General features: G+C 37.8%; 1 pseudogene; it reads right to left on the bottom strand.

Moving 5' to 3' along the window:
- Positions 1–6554: 6554 nt before the first annotated feature.
- LOC142455563 (putative rRNA-processing protein EBP2 pseudogene) lies at positions 6555–18240 on the bottom strand (annotated as a pseudogene).

The raw sequence follows: 18240 nt of genomic DNA, 5'->3' as shown, positions 1-18240 counted from the left end.
AACTTGGAGAAGACCCGAAGAACTTGATGGGCTGACAATTGTTGAGGTATAAAATGAAGGGAGCTTTTGCTCCCATGTCCTACCATGCTTAGAAGTGCAGGAATATGATCATATCTTATCATCCTGTTCATTGGTCAGATGTTTTGTATTGAGCTAAGGGATGATGGGCATAAGGGAACCTATCATGAAATAAAGCTTCTCTATATAAAATGGGAAGAAAAATCCTCTCTTTTAGTTTTGTTGTTAGAATAAATGGTCTATAGTCATGCAAATACCCCTAGCAAGTGTCAAGTGGCAATGTGTAAACATTATAATAACTTCATCCCATTTGTTTTATGAATTGCTAGCTAGCTAGCTAGATTCTTAAACATTGAAGGATTCCTGAATTTGTGGAGAAGCACACAGGCATATGAAACTCAGCACTGATAACAATTCTCTCAGCATTACAAGTGAAGGGTTACCTCTCAAATTCTCTGGATGTCTGTTTTCTAATAGTAATGGAAGAATACACATAATGCTTAATACTGATGGCTCCAAGTGAGAAATAAGAAGCCATCCACGCTTCCACAGCATGACTCTACACATGCAGGAGAGCTACGAAAACACAAGAGATAGAACTCTCTTTCAAATTCTGCAGCTACTGCCTTCTGCTAACCGACCTAACACAGCCACTACCTCTCATTCATGGGGTAGGGAGTGGTCTAGCGTCCAGACTGGCACAACATTCTCTTCTCTTCATACCACAACACAGTGCTCCCTGTGAGCTGTAATGAAAAACAACAAAAGTGTTCCTGAAAGTTTCTTGAGGATGTCCAGGGAAAGCCAAGGTAAGAAAATCCTTGAAATTGAAATAAAAGTAATATATGAATTATATCATTATTCTAAACTCTCAGAATGGAAAATATCCTCTTCTTGTATGGATCAAATTGTACCAAAACATATCCTTTTAAATGGATTAGGTAAGAGAAAGATAGACTGTGATGGATCTGCCCCAAATCCCCTCCATGATGTGACTTTAGTCTTACTTGAAATATAATTTTTCTCATAATTAAAAAAGCAACTTTTTTTGAGTATTGAAAACAGAAAATAAAAGACAAGAATCCCATATTTTAGAGTTAATGAAGTGGAACTAGTCATGTCAATCCAAAATAAGTACAGGAAGAAAGCTCAAATTTGCACCAAACACTTTTTTTTTAAGATGAGAGCTTTGCTGACAGGTGAATTTCTGGACCAAAGATATTTCTTCATCTGGAACTTTTTAAAAGTTTTGGAATCTAAAGCATAGAATAAAGGAAAGAAGTACAAACAGCTCACGAATGCCCTGAGAAGATAAGCTGCTCACAAACCCTGGCTTTTCTCTAACTTCTTTCTAGTTACAAAAACAACATCCATGCATGTTTATATCCCAATTCCAAACCCTTGACTTAAAAAAAGAATAAGTAGGAAGCAAGCAAGTGATCAATTCTTTAATCCTTGTGCACTTGCCGTTGGATATGGAAGGACAGCATACAAAGTCAAGAGCATTACAAAGTCTTCTCTGATGTGTCTATGCCCACCTGGAACCGCAGTATACTAAACAATCTCCATTCATGCTATCTGAATAGTGTGTACAGAAGCTCCTTCATTTATTTCCCTGGCTTCAAACTGACATGCTCAGATAGGAGAGGTACTCGGTCAGTTTCTCCACGGTGCTTACCAGGTGCGCGGAAAAGCTCCTTCCTCGGTGTCACAAGAAGTGATTCTCATAGGGCATCAGGAAGCCGTGAGGGAAAAAGAGATCTCCTTCAGTCTCTCAACCGTGGACCATTCCTCAGCCTCGTTCCCTTTGCTGGTTCCCAGTCCTCAGAGATAGAGACTTAGTTTCCGCTTTGCGTTTCTCCCCGGTATCCCTGCTCCTCAAAGGAGCGTAATATATGAGAATAGTTTCCCAGATATCCGATTTACTTCAAAGCAAAACGTAACACTCCTTTCAGGTATTGTGAGATATTTCATGCTAAAGGAAACATAGTAAGAACAAGCACAAAACATGCAGATATGTCCAAAGTTCTGCTACTACAGGTCCAGTCCATGCATGCATAGGTTTATTTCAAACAAAACATGCTTAGACACGTCTGTATGATAGTAGATGGCTGCAGGAAAGTTCTCCCAGGAATACCCTTTTCTTAGTCTCCTTTTCTCAGTGCCATTGAGTTGATTGTGACTTACGGTGATTCTCTAGGACAAAGTAGGTCTGTCTCTAGGGGGTTATGAAACTGTAAATCTTTATAGGAGTTGAGAGCCACATCTTTCTCCATTAGATGCCTTAAAACTAAGGACAAGGAAAGGTTCAGCCCAAACAAAGGCTTCCGCGGTAGTCTGTTGGAATAGTTAATTCAAGGACAGATGTCAGGTCAGACGGTTATGGCAACTGAATTTGAGGGCTCCAGAAGAATACTCTTAACAAATTAACAGAATAATCAGGGGAATGTAAAGAAGTTTTTAAAATTCTTCAGAACTACATTGGTGAGAAAAGGGCCAGGAAAGCCACAGCAAGAATTTCCCCATATGAAGACCACCAGCCTGCTTATTCTTGGAGATGACCACCGTTTGTCCTCTCGAATTCCGAGTGTAAATCATGCCTCTCCATCCTACAACCCTGAGCTTGTTCCTTCAGACTTATTTTTGCTCCCCCAATTTAGAGTATTTAAGAGGATTATGAGAATTCAGGGATGGCTGTTTCTCATTATTGCAAATGAAAGACTACAGAATTCTCTGGGTAACGGTTGCAGAGATGGAATACCACTTTCAGAAATGTATAGAACATGCTGGAAAACATTTAAAGAGTTAATCACTTTACACTTTGCTACTTTGACTTAAGAAATATCTCTGTGGTTTTTGTATCAATACTTTTTGTCTTACTGTTCTACGTCCTGAATAGGTGATTAGTCTGTCATCTCCTCTGGAAAACACCCTCTAACACATCATGCATGTATACATTTACATGTGTTCATCTGACTTGCAAAAGTCAGGTTCTTGTGATAGATTCTTTTTGCTAAACTGTTAAGGATAAAACTGCTGCCCTATCGTTTGCTTTTCAGGATTGCATTCTTTCATCCTACATTCATGACTTCCCCTCCAACCCCAAAATAACCCAATATATCATTCCTACTGAAGCTTCAACATGAAACTTCACCATAAGTTGACTAGAATTTTCCCTGATTTTTGTGTGACACAGGAACCTACTTTAGGATCCATGAAGCTGTGCGCAGGGGAGTTGATGACATGATGCTGGGGCACAGGGTACGCACTTGGATGGTATATATCTCAAGGGGAGTTTTAATTTTTAAGGAATTTAAAACAAACTTAAAATACAATTGATCCTTTATAATTGTGGATCCCATAACTTCTATGTTTTTGTTTTGCCTAATGAATTACAAAGCAGTCTGGAAGTGTGTCAGGATACGAACTTGAGTGTGCCATACTTTGTCATGATGGCTTCCTGAGAAGGTGGTTTTATCTTCACAGTCAATGAGGATTTATGGTCGTTAGTACTGTACATAATTCAATTTATTCTGATGTCTCTGCATAAATTAATGGAAGCTACGGCAAACTTCATGAAGGCAGGGAATAATGCTATGTGGTCTTTGTTATTGCTATTAGTTGCCTTCAAATCACTTTGGACTCTCAGGGAGCTTCTGTCAATAGAATCCTGCATTGCACACTCCTGTACCAGCCTCACAATCATCATTACGTTTCTGTCTATTGTTGCAGCCACTTTGGCAATCCTTTGATAGAAGGTCTTCTTCCCAGTCACGCACTTACTTGTCCCGGCATGGTGGTCTTCTCCTGACGTTGCCCTCATGATCCATATGACATGTCTCAGTAGCCTCTCCTCAAGGGAACCTTGTAGCTGTACTTTTTTCCAAGACAGATTTCTTCATTCTACTGATAGGCCATAGTAGATTTAATATTCTTGATGAATATTAATTTTGTTTAAATTCATCAAATTTCTTTAATCTTCTTTATTCATTGTTCTTTTGCTACCTGTGAGTTGATTGTAAATACCATGTACATATTAGTCCTCAAAATCATATCTTTGCTTTCAACATATTAAAAAAGATCATTTGCGGTGGATTTTCCCAATGCAATGCTTCATTTGGCTGATTCTTCCATTACTGTTGCTTGTGGATCTAAATAGTATTACATTCTTGACTTCAATATTTTCTCCATGCATCATGATGTTGCTTCCTGGTGCAAGTATAAGGATTTTTGTTATGAGCATATGGAAGCGTAAGTCATACTGAAGACTGTCATATTTCATCTAGTGCTTCACGTCCTTTTCATTTTCATTACGCAGGTTTGTGTCATCCACTTCTTTCAGGTTGTTAATAAGCCTTTTCAAACCCTGATGTCACACTCTTCTCATATAGTCTTATTTCTCAGATTATTTGCTCAGGACATAAAGTTAAATAAGCAGAGTGAAAGGATACAAACTCGACACACACCTTTTCTGCAATTAAAACACACCGTGTCCCCTTGTTTCATGCCAATAACCTCCTTGTGGTCTATGTATAGACTTCGTCTGAGCAGAATTCAGTGTTCTGTGCACACATTTGCAATGTGATCCATACCAGGTTACAATCGATACAGTCTAATGCCTTTTCCTGGTCAATGGAATCCATCCATTTCAATCACCCATGGGCTATCTGATATTGGCAATAATATCTCTGGTTACACATCCTTTTAGAATCAGGTTTACAATTCTGACATCTCCCTGAAACCATTTTTGAAATATCTTCAGTAAAATACGCAAGTTCATTCCATGCGTCTACATAATAGTTGTGGTGGTGGTAAACGTTATCATGCTAGGGAATAATGCCATATTGCTAAGTTACTGGTTAGTACGTCATAGCTTCTAGAGAGTCAGTGTGCTTCTGGAAATGATAGAGTGGTAAGAGAAACTAAACTCTCCAAGGCTATGAATGAAGCAAATAAGCACTCAAGGTAGAGATGTCAGACTGAATCTATATCTATATCTATCTATCTATCTATCTATCTATCTATCTATCTATCTATCTATCTATCTATCTATCTATCCACACACACACAAAGTAGAACATGGTGGCACAGAACCATCGAAAGGAAGAGGGAGTTCAGTCTCTGTTCTCTAGAAGCTCAATTTCTGTCAGCTCCCACATCCCAAGCATTGCTTATTGGCTTTTCCCCGTTACCAGTGATGTAAATAAAACATTCGTGTTCTTGCAGAAACGTTACTTCACTATCCCTCATGCAATAATGCAGCACTTTGTAACAAGCTTTATAATGAGACTATGAATTAAAGTGATTCATGGCTTTTCTGAGCTACAATATGCATCACAACAGCCTGTATTAACAATTTAAAACCATATAATGTGCTTTATAAGCTAATAAAGTAGCTACTTCTAAATGATTTATCAAATATGAATAATGCATTCAGGAATAACTTACAGGAACAGGGCCAGACTTCTCTCTACCTCCTTTCCTTTGGTAGCTTTCTCTACAAAGGAGACTGAGGATACAGGGGCACCCACTTATGGACCTCTAGTTACCAGCATTTTGCATGACCAGGGAACCTGCTGGAATCTTCCCCTGGAATCCGCTGCCTAACCTCTTTTTTCCTAATATCCTCCCTTTTCTCATTTCTGTTTTTCTTCCGAAGCTTTGGTGCCTCTCGGGCTTTGTACACATTTCAACAAGTTCTCTCAACTTTCTAGCTTGAAAAAGAAAACATGAATTATCTTGAACAGTTTTCAAATACGAGCAGCTAACCTTAATCCTCCACTCATCTGCCGCTACGTCTTACTGTGGTAGTTTCACTGTTGCTCTGACGCTGAAGGGTATTTCACAGATATTCCACATCCCAGCAGAGTCACACCAACTGCACAGTTTCAGCAGAGCTTTTAGGCTGGGGGCAGATTATGAAGAAATAATAGTCTGTCCATTTCAACTGAGATCATATGAATGGCATGAAGACATTGTCATTTAATGAATAGAGGCTGAACACTGTCAGAAACCGTTCCAGAAGGTGAGCTCCTCAGGTCAGAAGGCATTCAAAATATAATCAAGGAAGAGCTGCCTTCTCAAAGTACACTCAATAAGAATGACCCGAATTGAATAAAGCCTTTGGAAGGAAAGCCTTCGGTACCCTCATTTGCTGATGGGGAGCCACATGAGACAGTAGCAAAATCAATTAGTAATTGGAACATGGAAAATATGAAGTATGAGTCTAGGAAAATTCTGTCATTAAAAAGGAAATTGAATGAATGAAGATTGATGTTCCTGGTATCTGTGAACTAAAAGGCTACACACCATTTTTAGTCAAAAAATCATATAATTTATGATACCTGGAATGACGCAACGAATAGGACTCGAGTTCCATTCATCATCAAAAAGGACAGGGCAGCATCTATCTTTTTTTAAAAGTTTATTTAAAGGATGTTCTGTTTATAAAAAGATACCAACAAGAGAGACCCAATGAAATTGAGAAATTCCAAATTTTCAGCACCTTTTCTCTTGGCTACTTGTAAAGAAGCTGCTTATTGTGCTCGATTCTTCCTTTTCTGTCTCCTTCCTTTCCCAGGTTCCTTATTCAATCCTCCCTTCCCAGGCTTCCTGGGCTCTTGCCTGGGCTGTTTGGCTGGGGGCAGGACTCATCATGGTAGCTCTCGCCGGTGTCCACTTAGAGCCTTGCTTCTTTCCACCAAAACCAAACTTCTGGGTTTTCTAGCATCACCTGGCTATGGGCCCCTTCTGCATCTGCCAGCCATTAGCTTCTTCCTTTATGCCCTGTGCCACAGGTGTCTGGTCTCCCTCGAGGAAATCCAGTTTATCAGAGAAGTCTTTCTGATATTTCTTAATGGCGTGCATCATGTTTTTTCTCCCATTGCCTCTTCTGAAGAACTTCTGCTTGTACCTTCTTTCCGTCTTCCTCAGTGCTCACAGTTGCTTGGCCTTTTCAGATTTCTCCATGGAAGCCTGTTTAGTCTGCAGCTTCTTTGGAATCTTCTGCATCTGCTGGTCAGACTTGGCCATTGCTGCACAATAATCGGTGGGTTGCTTTCTAGGGACTTTGAGCTGATGGAGGCGGGGTAGCCCTGTGAGCACTGCGGCCTGAGTCTGCCGGGAGAAGCTCCTCTCCCACTGGAAGAAGTTACCTTTGGGGCTATCAGCCCTCTGATCCTTGTTCTGAGCAGTTGACTGCGATCCGCTGGCTTCTGGCACCAGACCCAGGGCCACATCAAGTCTTTCCACCCAATCCAGGTCCCACTTGAATTCAGCCAAACACTGCTTCAGACCAGTCACATCCTTAGCAGCCTCTTTGGTTCCCTTAGCTTTAGCAAGACACTGAGGGCAGGCTTCAAGAAACCTCAGGAAAATGCGTCCTGCAACTCTGTCTGTGACAATAGAATTGTCAGAAAACAGTGGCTCCATGTGCACTCCAGCCGCTGTCAACATCTAGCTAAATGTATAATGCTGTCTCAGATATTATGTCTAGCCACATAGAACTATTATTCAGACTTATGCACCAACAACTAAATCTAGTGATGCAGAAGTTGAAAAGATTTTTAAACCTTTCTGTATGAAATTGATCAACCATGTCAAGCTGCGTTGATAATTATTGGTGATTGGAATGCATAGTTGGAGACATAGCCTTGGTGATAGATATGAAGCTAGATAACCTGTGATAGTATTTTGAAAGACAAATGACTTATTGCAAGTGCCTTTTTAAATGGCATACAAAGTATAGACTACAACTGTATGTAAAGAAAACCAACATTTTCACACCCAGAGCAGTAGATAACACCATGATAAATGGAGAAAAGGTGGAGGTATCAAGGATTTTTATCTTGCTTGCATCCATTATCCGTGCTTATGAAGTCACAGTCAGGAGACCAGGTGACTCATTGCAAGGTACATCTGTTGCATGGAACCTCTTTAAAGTGTTGAAAAGAGAGGATGTTACTTTGAGGACTAAGATATGCCTGACCCAACCCATGGTATTTTAAATCACTTCATATACATGTGAAAGTTGGACAGTGGATAAGAAGGCCTAAGGAAAATTTATCCATTTTGAACAACGGTGTTGATAAAGAATTTTAAAAATACCCTGGGCAACCTGATCTTTCTTGAAAGAAGTCCAACCAGAATATGCCTAATAGGCTAAAGTGGTGAGAGTTAGTCTCATGTGCTTTGGACATGTTATCAGGAGACACCAGAACCTGGAGAAAGACGGCATACTTTGCAAAGTAAAAGGCCAGTGGAAAAGAGTGAATTCTGGAAGATGGATTGACCCCCTGGCTGCAGCAATGGGAAATCCTCAGAACAGTGGTCAAAGTGGCACAGGACTGAGTGGTGGTTTTTTCTGTTGTTCAGAGGGTTTCGAGCAGCTGGAGCCACCTGATGGCACCGAATAACCACCACCATGACAATACAGCTCCCAGCAGTGAGTCAGAGGAACTACAAATGTACGCAGTACAGGGTGTTGCCAGGTTGCTATGAAATATTCACATTAGAGCTTAAATGGCTCCAATGTCAAAGTCTGGTCTAAATTTTGTACAGGGAGAATTGTGGCTGAAGATTGCCTTTATGGCCTCTATTTGATTATCTGAAGATTCAAAGCATGGTGGATCACAGTGTGCACGTCTTCAGTGGAATTGGCTTACGAAATATAACTATATAGAAAAAAAAGGACAATACAGGAATGTACAAGAAATCATTGCCCCCACCCTATGAGAAGTAGCTGGAAATCCTATCCACCCACTCACTCTCTACAAAACACCACCACCACCACCAGCCCACACACACACTAACTTTCTTTAGAAAAAGAAAAACAAGAAGACAATTGAGGATGCAAAGAAGCTGGAAAAATTCCATTTCTGAAAATACTGAGTAATTCTTGTGAGAAAATGAACAATAACTACCACATTGTATCATTGGAACAATGTTCCAATATGTACCAGAGGAACAGGAAAATAATATATTTTCCATAAACTAATCTTAAAAAAACAAAAACAAACCTGGAAACAGGAAACCTGGAAACAGGAAAACAAACCTGTACCAGAGGAACAGGAAAATAATATATTTTCCATAAACTAATCTTAAAGAAACAAAAACCTCCCTACCCTTGAGTCATTTATAATCCAGTGATTCCCCATGGAAAGTATAGTGAAGAAACAATCCACAGTCAACTTTTATACAAAGGGGGCACCCAAAGCACCAGATTTTATTTTAAAAGCTATGAACTTAAATTAAAAAAAATAATAATCTTATCACCTTTAAAGTACTCTCCATTACATTTAATACATTTGCCAAATCTGCAATTTTGTTTCTGGAAACATTTTGCAAACTCATCTGTTTGAGCGGCTGACAGTGTCTCCCTCATTTTGTTTCTTCGCCATTTCTACATCTTCAAATCGTTGTTCTTTCATGTCCTTCTGCATTCACAGAAACTACAAAAAAGTCTCATGGAGCGAGATCCGGTGAGTACGGTGCATGCGGCATGAGTAGGTGCATTGTCCTGGTGGCAAAACTAGTCCCCTGTCTGGGCCAAATCAGGCCTTTTTTTGTTGCACACAGTTGTACAATCTTTTCAGAACTTCTAAATAGAAAGCTTGAGTAACAGTCTGACCTGGTGGAATGAACTCCAAATGCACCATGCGTTGACATTTTCATCCATTCAGGAAGTTGACAGAAGTCCAAACCAAGGTTTGTCATCAATTGACATTTCACTATTTTTGAAACAAGAAAACCACTCATATGTGCACTTGAGTTTTTCCCACAGCTCTGTCCTTGTAAGCTGTTCAACCTCACAACAGTTACCAGTAAGTTTTCCTTCCCAACAAAGAGAATCTTCCCTGGAGATGCCACTGGGTGCCTAGCAGGCAAATGCTCACTACCAGTGGAACTTTTCTCTGTTATATTTTTTGCTAACACCTTGCATAATGCTTATCTGGAGGTGAGTAAAAAATATTTGTATTCTGACGAGTATTAGCTACACACTATGTCTGTACCATCAGGCGAACTATTTTCACCCAAATTGCAAAGCAGTGATTTGCCAAAATGGGGTCATTAGTAATCTTATGGCAGAATTCTCAGTTCCATATAGGAAGCCCAGATTCCACTATCAGCCAATGTAGCTCATAGGACCCATCTGTCCCTGGTTCTCTGCCTCTTACTGGAGGCACGCTTCTCAACCAAAGCAGGTTAGGATAAAGGTCTCGGGGTCTACTTCTGAAAATAGAAGCAATGCAAACATGATCGATTAGAATGGTTTGATCTGCAAACACTTATGTGATGATGGGGACCAGGCAGAGTTTCATAGTGTGTTTCTGGATGACCCTGAGTCAGGGACCACTCAAGGACAGTCACAAAAAAGGGGAACTAAAAAGAACACTGAGAAGAATCATCTTTTGAAATGGATTGCCGCTTCCCTCAGGAAATTAGAATGGCAACAAAAGGCGATGAGACAAAATTCAGAGGGGGGAGTGTTATCATTTATGTTTATGTCAACTTTACTAGACCAGAAGGCTCTTTGGGTTGGCAGTTAAGACATGGTAATCCCCCAAGATAAAATCTCCTCTAGGGTGTGAGCGCTTCCAATGCACACCGTGGGATAACTTGCTTTTATGTTGGCTCTGTATTCTACACCTCCTCATTGTCTGACTCCTGTTTCTATGGATTGGAGCCAATGGGTTACTTAATGCCTGCTGATCCTACAGGTTGCCAGCAGCCATATTATCTGCTAACCTTGGATTCATTCATTTCTGCTTTCAGCTGAGCTGCTGAACGTGGCCTAATCAGTCCCTTACAACTTGTGACTAAACGTTATGATTAACAAAGACATGATTGAAGTTGTCAAGGATTTCCTTTCACATGAACCCACAATCAATGCCCATGAAAGAAGCAGTCAAACTGCATTGGGCAAATCTGCTTCATAAAACCTCTTTAAAGTGTGGAAGAACAAGGAGAACACTTGGACCACTAAATTGTTCCTGACTCAAGTCACGATATCTTCAATTGCTGCGTGACCATGCAAAGATGGATAACGAATAAAGCAAACTGAGGAGGAACTGGTGCATCCAAATTATGGTGTTGGGGAAGAATCTTGAAAGTGCCATCGAACGCCAGAAGAAATGAACATCTTGTAAAAGTACAGCCATCATGTTCGTTAAATCAAGGATGCCAAGACTTGAGCCTTCATCTCACATACTTTAGACGTACCACCAGGAGCGAAAAGTCCCTGCAACAGGACATCGCTATTGGTAAAGTAGAAAGAAAGTGTAAAAGGAGACCGTCAGTGAGATGTACTGACACAGTGGCTGCAAAAATGAACTCAATCCTAACAGTAATTGTGAGGATGGACACTTTCTATATTATGTCAGAATCAACTCAATGGCACCTAACACCAAAACAATACATTAATAACATTATTTCACAACACGTGTGTCATTAGATTCTATTTGTTAGCATTTGCTAGAAGAATACACATGCGATGAACAGTCTGTACAAAATGGAAGACAGCATAATGCTGTGAATTGGTACTGAGAAAAATCACCGGTGTCGACATGTTTTTCTGGCATTCTATGTTTTCTCTACGAATTGTCCTCCAAATAGTCTTCGTGTGGTTAACGCATCCTGGAAAACCCTCCTCAGAAACCCCCCATCAATGCTCTGAGTTCGGTTATGAGGCGACCCATCTTGTGTCATGTCACACTGTACACTTACCCAATTACAATACTTTTCCACAATGTACTGCGATCAATTATTTAATCTCTCTCTTGTCCACAGTTCTGAAACTGTAATACTAGGGTCAATCTGCTCTTTGTATCTTCAACACCAAGTATAAAGTGGGGATTGCACTGTGACCCTATGTTAAAAAAAGACTACATATTGTATCTGACCTTCCATCCATTTGTCACCATTGTTTTCTCCAGGCGCACTTCCAAGACACCGAGAATGTCAGCTGTGCCCTCTCTAAATTTAACTTGAAAATTGAGCAGTTCCCAGGTAGGACCTTTGCAATAATAACAGTGGAGTTTCCACTTGTGATCATTGTAGAGTGGTCTTTACTATCCCACTTGCTATACCAGCTGTACATAAAATGTCATAGAGAGCAGTCTTCCGACACTAGAAAACCGTGACCTCAAGAGAAAGGGAAGTAATAAACTCTTGTCTAGTTCTCTTCCTGGAGAAAATTTCACTATTTACACCAAAAAAAAATACATGCAGTTCAACTGATGACTGGTTTAATATTACAAACAAAATCCAGTGAATTGTCATAGAGCCAATGCTGACTCATAGAAACCCTAAAGGACAAGGTAGGACGGCCCTTTTAGTTTATAGGACTGGAACGGACTACAGGAATAGAAGGTCTTATCTTATCCCCTTTGAGTGGCTAGTGGTAGGACATTCTACACTGGAGCCCAGTGGGTAGCCACTACAACACCAGGACTAGGATTCTGCAGTGTGCTGAAACTGTGGGGTGGATTCTGGTAAAAATGGGAACTTTTCAGAAGAGGAGGTTAAAAGATTGAAAGATGGATTATGGGTTGCATATGTTCATGAAGAAATCAACCCAAGACCCACAGGCAGTTGCTGCTAGAAGGATGAGAGAGCAAACAACACCCGAGAAGTTGAATGGTGCTGGAGCAAGTGGATATTCCTGTTCTACCGTTGTGGAGAGATCTCATTAATAATTTCTCAACAGTGGTGAATTCACTTAATGTACTAGAAAGGTCACACCTGAGGAATGAGTTCCATGCCAGTGATAAAACCGACCTTAAACTTGCCTTAAAGATATAAAACTAAGCTATAATAAGATTTTCAGAGGGTACTGAATTTGGAGTTTGGCTTTTACAGAGAGGCAGCTCTTAAGGATTCTGTAAGTTTCTCACCAATAAAACCAAACTACCTCTCCTGCTGAGTCGATTCTGAATCAAAAGGACCACACAGGACAGAGCTGAACTATTCTTGAGGGTTCAGGAACAGCTACCCACCCGCCTGACAGGATTTGAATTTAGAGAATACATTACCACCAAATGGAAGAATGCACATTAATTTCAATAAAAACACACATTCATCAAATACATCATGAGCTGAGCCATAAAACAAACAAAATATACAAATAAAAGATGTATAGAATACTTTCTGACACACCATTAACTTAAAAATCAATAATAAAATGATTTTTCTACCTCTCCACCATTAGGAAATTTAACAGTACAAGTTAAATAGCTCATGTAAAAATACATCAAACATCTATGAGAACATATTTCAAACTAAATAATAAGGAAAACATAGACTAGGTGTATAAAGCATAGCTGAACAATAGTTATAAATAATTGTATAACTTTCAATGCCTATATTATAAAATGAAAAATGTAAAATCAAGAATCTTAGATTCTACTTCATGGAGAGAGTAAAATAAAGGTGAAGCAAATCCTAAATAAGAAGAAAACAAATTGTAGTTGAAGCTGTGGTCCTTCAGTACTGTGAAGTCGGTTTTACTGATGTAGGACAGGCCCTACACCATCCACAGGATCATTGCTATTTTTGAACCCACTGGGAAGATCGTGTGTTTATCTTGCTGATTCCCAACTTTATCCAGCTTGATGTCTTTCTCCAGGGACCAAAATAACTTGTCCAAAGTATATGAGATGAAGACTAACCACACACCTTCCAATTAATTTTTTTGGTTGCCTTTCTAAAGCAGGCCATGGTACTTTGCACATTATTAGCTAATATCTTTATGCAAATGCATCAATTCTTCCCCTTATTCATTGGCCACATTTCACATACATGGAAGGTGATTGAAAATACCATGACTTGGGTCATATGCACCTTCATTCTCAAAGTGATATTTTTGCTCATTAATACTTCTAAGGGGTCCTTCGCAGAATTGCTCAAGGAAGGCATCATGGAATTTCTTGATTGATGTGCCCATTGACAGTGATTGTGCAGTTGAGTCAAATAAAACCCTCCCAAACTGAAACCTTTTGTCCATTGATCATGTGTCTGATTACAGGACCACTGATGAGGATTTTTGTTTTCCTTAAGTTGATCTGTAATGCAAGCGGAAGACTGCAGTCTTTGATCTTCATTAATAAGTGCTTCAGCTCTTAATCACTTTCAGCAAGTAACATTTGCATGTTTCGTTTGCAGGTTCTTAATGAGTCTTTTTCTAATCATGAGTCCACATTCTTCTTGATACACTCAAAACTCAAATTGTTTGCTCAGCATGCAGACTCAGTAAGTATGGTGAGAGTATACAAACTTGACTGCCTCTCTCTTGATTTTAAAGATTGAGTATCTTCTTGTTCTGTTTGAACCACCTCCTATACATCCATGTAGTTTCCATATGAACAAAAAGAAATGTTTTGGAATTTCCATTTTACACAATGCTAATGTTAATTTGTTATGACTCAAAAAGCCAATGCCTTTGCATACCAAATATATAACAGGTAAATACCTTGCTGCTGTTCTCTGCTTTCAACCAAGAGCCATCTGATATTAGCAATGATATTCTTTATTCCATGAGTCTATTTCAGTCCAGTTTACATTTCTGTCTGTACCTTGTTAATGTGCTGCTCCCACTGTTTTTAAATTTCTGTCAGTTAAATTTTGCACCAGCAAAATTATGATATGCTATTAATAATATTTTTCAATAATTTCCACACCTGTTGGATTATTCATATCTGGAAAAAGTGTGAATAACAAAAATAAAATAGACATTTTGAAAGTTATCAAAATTAAAAGTTTTTTTCTTGTTTAGGTTAATAAAATTGGATTAATAGACTAAAATTGCTAAGGAAAGAATGGGATAAAACCCAAATTACCAATATGAGGAATTCAAAAAAAATCTCACAGCTATCATACTTACAAATGTAATAATAAAATTTGAATCCCTGAGTAGTACAATGAAGTCCTATGATGCTAAATAAAAAGTGAGAAGTTTGAGTTACCTCAGTAGCTTCTCAGAGAGTAAGTCTTGAGATGTACATTTGAAAAAATTGGCCATTGAAAATTTTGTGGTGTCCAGTTCTATTCTGACAAATGTGGACTCTTCCGGAGTAAGTATGACTTATACCAGTGTTCTATGAACACACAGATGGTAATAATTATATTATTAATAACATTATTTTATAATAAAATGAAAATATTAATAAAATAATTATTTGGAAAACCACAGAGACAAATAGAAATTGAAAGTCTAAATAGACTATAGCTATTAAACTAATTAAATTATATTGACATACTTTTCATTGGAAAATTTCAGTTCACTTTTCAATAATTGTTAAACATTTAAAAAAGAATAATACCAATACTACACAATTCTTACAGAACAAGATAAGCAAAGAACACTATTTATTTTATGAAGACAATAAGATTCTAACCATAAAGGTGGAAAATATTTCTAAATAATTGCATATTTTAGTTCTCATAAATCAGAGTTTGCATTGCTGAACTCAATATCTGCAAACTAAATTTAGAAATAAGTAATAAAAATATTATAACTAAGTAGGACTTCAAAATGGTAAACATTTTAACATAAAATATTAAGCAGTGTAATTCTCAATAATAATGAAATAAAGGAAAAATCATATAACATTTTCATCAGATGCAGAAAAAGCTTTTAATATAATTCAATGTATATCAATAATTGAAAATAAAACCCCTTACATGTCAATATCTAGGAAATTAAGATGTCCTAAATATAGCACACCTATAATAAATTCTCTTAGTAACAGTTAAATTATACCAAATTATTGTATGTCTTAATCTTCAGATTAAAAATAAGATTATTTATTTTCACTATGTCTAATAAACTTGGTATTTTAAGTGCCATGGAGCAAAGCAAGAAGAAAACATTTAAGATTTTATAAGAGAAGTTAAACCAGTACTCTTCAGATATGACAAATTTAAATATAAAAACAATAGATACTATGATTAATAGTGCATATAGCACCGTAAATGACAAGATATCAGGTAAATAAATAAGCATGTGTTATCCTTCTCTATATTATCATCAAATTACCTCCTGACTGGCCCCTCAAAAAAAGATACCTTTGATGTAAAATAAATTTTTAAAGCCTTCAAGAAAAAAATATTCAAAGTACACAAAACACATACAATAAAATTATAAAACATTGCTAAGAGAGTTTTTCAGATCTAAATAAATAGAAAGGCAAGGCATGTTGAAGAATGAGCAGATTCCATAAATTCTCATGAAGTTTACCTATTCAGTAGAAGAAGCCAATTGCAAATAAATTCTATCAGATTTTTGCTATTGTAGCTAAATAAATTGACAAGCTGATTACAAACTTTACATGGAATTTTATTCACTTCTAAAGGGAAGAAATTATCTTAAAATAAAGAAAATAACCGTTCTATGGCAGACTTCTCTTACCTGATTTCAAAATCTAGCAGAACTCTCTAGTAATTAAAAATAGCATAGCATTGGTATAAAATAATCATTAGATCAATGGAACAAAGTTGAGTTTTCCCTAAAGTACACAAAAGCAGTCAGTGCATTTTACCAATGCACCAAGTTGTATAAAAGGAAAAGCAAAGACTTAAAAAATGTTATAACAACTGAAATTGTATATGGAAAAAATATGTAAATTTTGACACCCACACCTTGCATTTAAAACACAAAAAATAATTCTAGACGAAATGAAAATCAACATAGTTTAACAGAGTCTGAAAAAGAATACCTATAAAATAAAAAAAATTCAGAGTAGTTTCTTGATGCAGAGGCAGCAAAATTTTCTTAAAGAGAAATTGAGATTTTTTTTAAAGCAGAAAATAAAAAATAAATGAAAGTGAGCGTTTAATGGAAATTGGTATGTCTTTCATAAAAATTATTTTAAAATGTTAAATGTAATCACAGACTGGAAAGAAGATTCAGGAAATCTGTATCTCTTAAAAGAACAGAATTTACAATGAGCATAATTCAATGGACTTCTATATATCAAGAACCAAAAGGGCAAAATATTTGAGTGGATACAACAAAAGTGGAAAGGAAGGCTTTAAACCTGATTATGGCAGCAATTGTACAATACTGCTTGATGTGTTTCAACTATGGAATGATCTGATATCTAGATTAACAACCAATATAATCATTTTGAAAACAAAGAGAGAGACAGAACATACATATGACCAATAAATATCTGAAAGGAGAATTTATCATCAGAGAAATTACAATCAGTTGGAAGCATAAAATAAAGAAACAAACATACAAATAACAAATATTTCCAAGCATGAGAAGCAACTGTACATTAAAAATGGTACAAAACCGTTGGAAAACTATGGATGATTCAAAAATCATATTTCTAATCTTATACTCTCATAGTCCATTCTTTGTCATTCCCCAAAAGTACACAAAAGCATATGCACACACACACAATTAATAATACTCATTAGTAGCTTTATTTATAATAATAGTCCTGAACTGAGCATAATACAAGTTTTTGTTAACAGGAAAGTAGATAACCATTTGTAGTGTATTCATGTGATGGGCCAGTAAACAGCGATAAAACAAGGAATGACCATTAATTGCAACAATATCAATGAATTTTCAATCATTGTACCAAGCCCAAGAAGTCTCCATTCTATAGCAAAGACTGGGTTCACCTTGGCCTACGGGCAAGGTTGGAAGTGAGACTTCACCTGTCCTCCCCCCCTTCTTCCTTGCTGGACCTCCAGAAAAGAGTTTGGTACAAGAAAGTCATCACAATGGTTAAAATAGGTACGGCTCGGTACATCCTCAGCACGGACTACACTCTGGTTCAGCTTTATTGTAGACCGTGACTAAGAAGTGCATCTTCAAATGTACCACAGACTCGAGTATCAAATAAACCACTACCAATTTGAGGACAACCAAATGATCACATGCGTTTAATTCATTGTTGAATCAACCAATCAATGAATGGACGAACACGTGTCCAGCCTAATTTTTGCATGCCCAGAAGAACTCAAAGGGCCTTCTCTTTCTCATTTTTTAAGAACACGAGGAACAACAGAAACCAACAGCACAAAGGGAAAGCAGCAGCAGCACTACCTGCTCAGCAAATCGTGCGAACGAGAAAGCGGTACTTCCGGCAAGTTTTCCAAGAAGGAAGTGCTGAACGCCGACCTAATAGCTCCAGCTCGAAGCAAGTGACAGCTTCCCATCAAGAGGAGCGCGAACGGCTCTGCACTGGCATTAGGGAGATTGTTTCGCAT

The sequence above is a fragment of the Tenrec ecaudatus genome, chromosome 8 (genome assembly GCF_050624435.1).
Source record: "Tenrec ecaudatus isolate mTenEca1 chromosome 8, mTenEca1.hap1, whole genome shotgun sequence".
Lineage (NCBI taxonomy): Eukaryota > Metazoa > Chordata > Mammalia > Afrosoricida > Tenrecidae > Tenrec > Tenrec ecaudatus.
The sequence above is the reverse complement of the archived record's forward strand: the minus strand, read 5'-3'. Positions and strand labels throughout refer to the sequence as shown.